General features: G+C 37.6%; 1 pseudogene; it reads right to left on the bottom strand.

The window, feature by feature from the left end:
- Positions 1-3117: 3117 nt before the first annotated feature.
- On the bottom strand, positions 3118-7767 carry LOC103960634 (annotated as a pseudogene).

Below are 7767 nucleotides of genomic sequence, written 5' to 3'. Positions count from 1 at the left end.
GTCAACTGACGCCGTAGGGAATATTCCGTCAGATTTGACGGAATATTCCGTCTTCTTCCCCGGCGAGCCTCCGGCGCTGTCGCCGGCGCCGGAAAATTGGAAAATTTTCAAACTTCGATATCTTCTTCGTTTTTCAACCAAATTCCATGATTTTGGTACCAAAATGAAGCTTAGAACTAGAGGAACACAATCATACCACTTTCAAGGGTTAAAAACCACGAAATCTCACCTGAAAATTCAACCTAACTCCGGCCAACTTCGAAACTAGTGATCCCGACGTCCAATTCCTTCAAACGAACTACTCCGAGCCTCCTTGGGACCTCACCAAGCTTTCTACAAGCTTGAAATTTCCTAAAACGTGAGAAATCACGTGTGCATGAATAGTACCCAAATCGGACATCGTTGAATTGATGTGAAAACGATGGAGTTCTCACCTGAAAATGGTATAGTTGGACTCCTACAAGCCTCACGAGCTCGAATACGTGCTTGGTTTCCTCGATCTGTGGATGTTTGATAGGTTTGTGGGTGTGTCCGTACGTATATGGTGAATGGGAAGGGAAATGGGGCTCGGGACAATCACAGGGAAAGGGACAGAAGGGTGCTCAGTGTGGGAGTGCGAGTGTGTGGCCCAAAACATGCCAACACAACACAAAAACAACCAATAAACGTAACGAAATCGAACTAGGGGCAAAATAGTCTTTTTACGCGTACGTTTTTGATATTTCTGGGACGGGCTGTCACAATTACAAGCTCATTGCAACTCTTATATGTAAACTAATGTTTCTAATTTCTACATATTTCTTATTACAAAAAAGTAATAATGTAATACATATAAAAAGTCAAGCTAGCTAGGTACGTAGCTGGCGGATACAATGCTTAAACGATAATCTTATCTATTCAGAAAGCCAATGACAATTATAGAATTTTGGTTTGATTTATCATTATCTAGAAGCACGACGTCGTCTGAACTTGACATAGTCAGTTGTATGAGGAAAGATTCATACAATGCTTCAAACCCAATGTGTTATATGCCGCCGAGTTATTAACTGTTTGTAGTCAATAAATTATCTAACATGGTGGTAGACGATTGGATTATTATTTAAATATTGATTAATGTACTTATATTTTTAATTAGTAACACATCCATAATTTATAAATTTAATCTAAAAATCTAGTTTACCTAGCATTCCTCTTATTATCAATTTTCTTTTATAAATTGGCGCATGTTTTCATCCATATCCATAGTTATGCAAGTAAAACTAGGAAGGAGACAAGGATCCTCAACTAAGATGCGTCTCTTCCTCAACTAATCTCTTCTTTTAAAGGCCTCCCTTTTATATAGAAGTTTTAAAGAAATGAACTTTGTTTCTGAACCTTATGTATGTGTGTTGTATATACATGTTCAAAAACTTTATATGCATTTTTCTGAAACAAAAAGTTTAAATGCATTTTTTAGAACGAAAATTCTAAATGCATTCGAGTCTTATAATCACCTCAGTCAACGAACCGCACCAATCCGACCCACTTGATCCCTGCTCTAGCAAGTCGCAGTCGCAGGCATCGGTTCGAAGTTAAGGTAGATTTTAAACATATCATCAAGTAGTGTTTGCCCTACAGGTAGGGTTGGAAAAAATTTCCAAAAATCCCGAACCAAACCAAAAAAATTTCGATCCCAAATCAAAAAAGTCCCAAACTAAAATTCTCGAAATTTTCGGGATGAAATACCGAACCGATCCCAAAATTTTGGTATGAGATTTGGTATTGTCTACTCAATTTTTTGGTAATCCCATACTGAACCAAAAACAAATATTATATATATATATATAAGCAGCCTGCAACATAAATAAAATAGCAAAAGCTTAGCTTCTTTATGGTTGCAGATTGTATTAAAGTGCAAATTCCAGATTAGAAGGAAAAGGGGCGTGGCCACTTAAAGAAAAGGGCTGCAAACAGAAACATATCAAAATTTTGTTCGAGCAATGCAACTAGACTCCATGTTATGCCTAGGTTAAGATTCAACAAATAAACACTATGCTTTATGGTTTCATATTTTAATTTATATCTTGTGTTGTAGTTAATTTTGGAAGTGGGATCCCGAATAATATATAACTTGTGTTCATCTTCAAACTACATGTCCATATTTTCGACAACAAAATGGGGTGCGGAGCACAAGAATTGTCAGCTTCTACAAGTTATTTGTGCTTCCTTGCTTGAGCGGCGTCTTCCGTTATCCTATTGGAGAGAGCTCTCACCTCAGCTATCTTATATATTAATCGTCTTCTATCTTGATCAGTTGATTTTCAGTCACCACTTCAAGTTCTCTCTTGGACATGTTGATGCTCTTGTAATCCCCATATTCTACCTCAAGTGTTTGGCTATGTGGCATTCGTTCATCTTCATAAGCTGCAAAGGATATTGATGTTATCATCCTCTAACGAAAAAGTAGTTTGTCACTATGAATGTTGAATTTCATGAGAGAGATTGTTGACTTTTGTGTACATTCCTGTAATCTCGAGATTCTTACCATAGTATGATTTTATGTAAATTAGTTCTTTCCTTATCAATATGATTGTAACATCTTATAAATTCATTCTTGAGAGGTGAATAGAATTAGCACAATACCATTCTAATCGAGCATTCTCTTCTCGGCTAAGTCATTAAATTGTTTAAGTGAAATGTGATCAGGCTGCATTTACCATATCAGGTTTATTACACATCCTTGTAAAATCTGAGCTAAATGGCGCTTTAAGTTTGAAAGGAAAAAAAAATATTAACCTAATTAATTAGTTTTCTATGCAGATGACGTTTTGCAGTAGTGGTGGAAAAGTAATTATGTGTATGCACTCAGGTGTGAGTTTGATCTTCACTGATCCCCTCCTTCTAATAATTAACAATTTAACCTATTAATGTTATCATTTGTATAAAAATAAAATAAAATAAAATAAAACTTGTTTATTCAAAGTAAAACAGTAAAACACAGTAAGTAGTACATAAATTTAGTATACAGTCGTCCGCCCTTATTATACACCTGGACTAACAACAACATATAGCGGAGTTAATAGAATGAGAATAATAAAAAGGAAATAACTTTGATGTGAACCCTAAGTGTATGGCCATTTACTTTTTCAAAACCTTGAGAAGCAATCGTAATGAAACCGAACCCGACCAGAGGATTTTCATCGGTTTGGTTTGGATTGGTCTCTCGCAGCCTAAACTTGGTCGGCTTTGGGTGTGACTACTTTGTGACCTGACTAAATCGGGCTTGTTGGCGGGTTAAGGTTGAAGTTGGCGAACTAACTCGACTCGTGCCCAGCCTTGGTCGGAGGAAGACGTCAGTTTCAAATTTAGCCATAACTTGCTTTTCCAGGCTAACGTATGCCTCTATTCCACTACCACCACCACCACCAGCCTCTTTGGTGTCGAGGAAAACTATTAGGTTCTTGAAGGTGAGTGCCGGTAAGCCCACCCATGTAGGTCTCCCCCAACCAAAATCATTGTCATAGAGAGGATATCTGCACAAACTAGTGAAGTTATATGTAACCAAGTGTTCTCTGGTAAAACTGTCAGCATTTTTCTTAATGGAACTCAAGTGCTCATCTCCCTCTTGCAGTCGCTTCACGTACTCATTGTCAATCTTGCTCATTGCTTCTCGTATATGCCTAACCATGCCATAACAAGGATCATTATCCAAACTAGTATTACTAATTGTTAAGGGACCAGTCATGGAAATACGATAAATATTTCCAAAGAAGACCGCGGCAAGGGGGATCCATTCCCGGGCTCAAGTTCACAGCAGATCAGCATGCAACTTATTCTCAACATCAATATGATCACCATCGTTGGCAGCTTCCACAATTCGCCTCCATATGAAGGCCGATAAGGTCTCAATACGTGATGGCAGTATTTTGTTGCTTTCTAAGCCTGCATATTTTTTCCTGAGCTCCTCTATCGTTGAGGCATCGAACACAAACCTTTTTGTTACCTTATTTCTTGTGATACCAACGTGTGCGTCATACCCAGTGATCTCCATACGTGGGAAGAGTGAGGCTGAAACAATTTCCGTCGCTCTATTTTCGCTTGATTATCATCATGGTCATGACGACCACGGCAATTGTAGCCCAAGTTTCTGCATCAATAGATCCATGTTCATCAATCTGTACACCATGTTTAGAGGGAAAATTTACCAAGTTACCATTTGTTTTTCCTGTAAACAAATCTGTAATACCATTAGAGGGGACCTGCCCCCTTACTTTCATATGAAGGATTTAGGTATTATGTAACCTTCATAGATGATTGTACTCAATACACATGGATTTTTCCATTAAGAAATAAATCAGAAGTGTTGGCAACTTTTGTTCATTTTCATGCCTATTTGTGTACACAGTTTTCTGCTATAGTTAAAGTCTTCAAATCTGATGGGGGTGGTGAATTTACGAGCACTAAGTTTCAACAATTTCTATCACATCATGGTATTTTACATCAAAAATCATGCCCCTACACACCTGAACAGAATGGCTTCGCAGAAAGAAAACATAGACATCTTGTAGAAACAGCAATTACACTTCTTCAAACTGCAAAATTGTCAAATCAATTATGGTTTCATGCATGTGCTACTGCTTCTTATTTGATTAATAGGATGCCCTATGCTTCTTTATATATGCAGTCACCCTTTTAAATACTATACAACACAGTTCCTGAAATTATACATCTCAGAGTCCTTGGATGTGCATGTTTTCCACTTTTAAAACCTTATAACACTTCTAAACTTCAGCTTAAAATTGCAACTTGTGTGTTTCTGGGGTATGCAGGTAAATATAAGGGGTTTATCTGTCTCAACATTGCAACTGGTAAAATTCATGTGTCTAGGCATGTATTATTTGATGAAACTAGCTTTCCATATTCCACTTCAAGTATGTTTCAACAGTCAAAATTGGTTTCTGCATCATCTCCATTGAATGTATCACATACTCCAATCCATTCCTCATCTTTCACTCCAGTCATTACATTAACCAATCAAGCATCTATACCTTCATCTCATTCATTGTCATCTCGAACTACAGACTCATTGACTATGCATTCGTCTAGTGCCTCAGATTCATTGTCTGCATCCAGAGCCTCAAATTCTTTGGAAACAGCTGCATCTAGTGCTCCAGAGCTTGTTTCTTTCCCCACTAATAATATCAATACATCACATATATCTTGTGATCCTGCAATACATCAGTTACCTCCAACCAGCTTCACAACAGAACACCCTATCCCTATGGATCATGATTTTCAACAGGAGCAGCTAATTGTTGTTCTACCAATACCAATGAATATACATCCTTTGCAAACCCGATCTAAGAATGGGGTGTTCAAAAATAGAGCTTTTATTGCTACTGTTGTTTCAGAACCCAAACCATTCAAAGCTGCATCTCAAGTTTCAGAATGGCAGGTTGCAATGCAAGAGGAAATAGTTGTTCTTCACTCTCAAAAGACTTGGTCTTTAGTTCCCTTACCACCTGATAAGAACTTAGTTGGATGCAAATGGATTTACAAAATAAAGAAAAATGCAGATGGGTATATGGCAAGGTATAAGGCAAAACTTGTGGCACAAGGGTATAGCCAAGATGAGGGTGTTAATTATCTAGAGACATTCAGTCCTGTTGTCAAACCTACAACTATAACACTTATTTTTGCCTTGGCTGCTCAATTCCAGTGGTCTCTTAGGCAGCTAGATGTAAAAAATGCCTTTTTACATGGCACTTCAAGAAGAAGTCTATATGGTACAACCTCCAGGATTTGAGAGTGCAACACATCCTTCAAACCATGTGTGCAAGCTTCAAAAGTCATTATATAGGTTACAACAGGCTCCCAGAGCTTGGAACGAGAGATTTACCAGTTTTTTACCAAGTCTCGGTTTTCAAGTTTCTCCAACAGATCCTTCCTTGTTTGTGCAACAGTCTTCAAAAAGGACTGTGTTATTGCTCTTGTATGTTTATGATGTTATTCTCATCGGAAGTAGTTCACAATTAATCTGTCAAGTTATACAAGTTCTTACTTAAGAATTTGAAATAAAAGACTTGGGACAGTTGAATTCTTTCTGGGATTGCAGATTAATTATACATCATAAGGCTTGTTTGTATCACAGATAAAGTATATCACTGAGTTGGTTGATAAGGTGGATTTACAAGACTCTAAACCATGTAACATACCATGTCTACCCTATCACAAGGTACTCAAGGATGATGGACAACCTTATCACAGTCCTGCACAATATAGGAATGTTGTTGGTGCACTTCAATATCTCACTTTTACGAGACCTGACATAGCTTTTGCAATTAATCAAGCTTGCTAGTTTATGCATAATCCTATGTTCTCTCATGTCATTGCTGTCAAGAAAATCATTCGATATCTCAAAGGAACATCTACCTATGGTATTCATTTCAAACTAGGACCACTACATCTGCACTCTTATAGTAATGCAGATTGGGCAGGTGATCTAAATGATAGAAGATCAACTTCAGGTTTTGTTGTGTTTCTTGGTTCAAACCCTATTTCGTGGGCATCTAAGAAACAACACATTATGTCTCGATCTTCCACAAAAGCTGAGTATCGCGCACTAGCAATTACTGTTGCTGAACTTGCCTGGATTCAACAATTATTCTGTGATATGCACATACCTTTACATTCATCTCCCATGATACATTGTGATAATATATCAGCTATTGCACTATCTACAAATCATGTGTTCCATGCTAAGTCCAAACGTATTGAAATAGACTATCATTTTGTACAGGAGAAAGTCACTCGCGGATATCTTCAAGTTCAACATGTGTCCCTAGCAGATCAGTCCGCAAACATACTTACCAAGGGCTTATCTGCACCTTTGTTTCAATAGCATTGTGCCAATCTAATGCTCAGTTCCTTCAAACATCAGATTGAGGAGGGATGTAAGAAGAATGAAGTTGAAAATAGTGGTCTAAGTGAGAAAGATATCAATGGTTAAAACAATGCCACTTGTCAAGAGATTACAAAGGCTGGTATATTAGTTGGAATCTTAGTTGCTAGAGATATAGTTAGTTGGGATAAGGAGATAGTTGGTTGACATAAGGAGTTAGTTAAAAGGAGGATTACTTACTCTGTAAGATTGGGATTGAAAACACCTATATAAGTAAGGATTGTAAATCAATATGAACAGTGAAGGAAAACATTTACATCTGAAAATCTCTCTCAATATTTCGCATTATTCTTCTTTCTTTTAGTTCTTCGGTTCTGCTATCTTTACAAACATAAGCATGGATAGTCCATCTACAATCTTATGAGAAATGCATAGACCAATGGCGAAGCCTCCACATTCAAACATATTGAGCTAGACACCCAGTAGAAATTCACCAGCGACATCATCCAGTTCAAACGGGCAAGTTTGTTGAGTTCATTAGGGATTGGAATGTTGTGAACCTCAGAAAGTTGACAGTTATTGACTTGGGCTTCAAGGTAGGGAACACCTTCGTCATTGTAGTCTACAAAATGGTTTTTGAGTCTGGCTAGTCCAACTGGATAATAAAGGGTTAAGACATATGCTAAGGACTTCTTAAGGTGTTTGGATATTTCATTAATTATGGGTTGTCTCTCGCCATTGAATTCAAAGAAGAGGACCAAAGAAGTATACACTAGGGGATTTATTTGATCAAGAAAGGAGAACTGGTAATGGGAAATGTGGTTTGGGGTTGGAGAAGATGGCTTGATAATCTCCTTGGAGATTACTTCCACCTTGATGTCCTCCAT

This window comes from the organism of the source record quoted next, unplaced genomic scaffold (assembly GCF_019419815.1).
Source record: "Pyrus x bretschneideri cultivar Hongxiangsu unplaced genomic scaffold, Pyrus_bretschneideri_v1 Contig7, whole genome shotgun sequence".
NCBI classification, from domain to species: Eukaryota; Viridiplantae; Streptophyta; class Magnoliopsida; order Rosales; family Rosaceae; genus Pyrus; species Pyrus x bretschneideri.
Note: the sequence above shows the minus strand (reverse complement) of the source record. Positions and strands in the feature narration are given on the sequence as shown.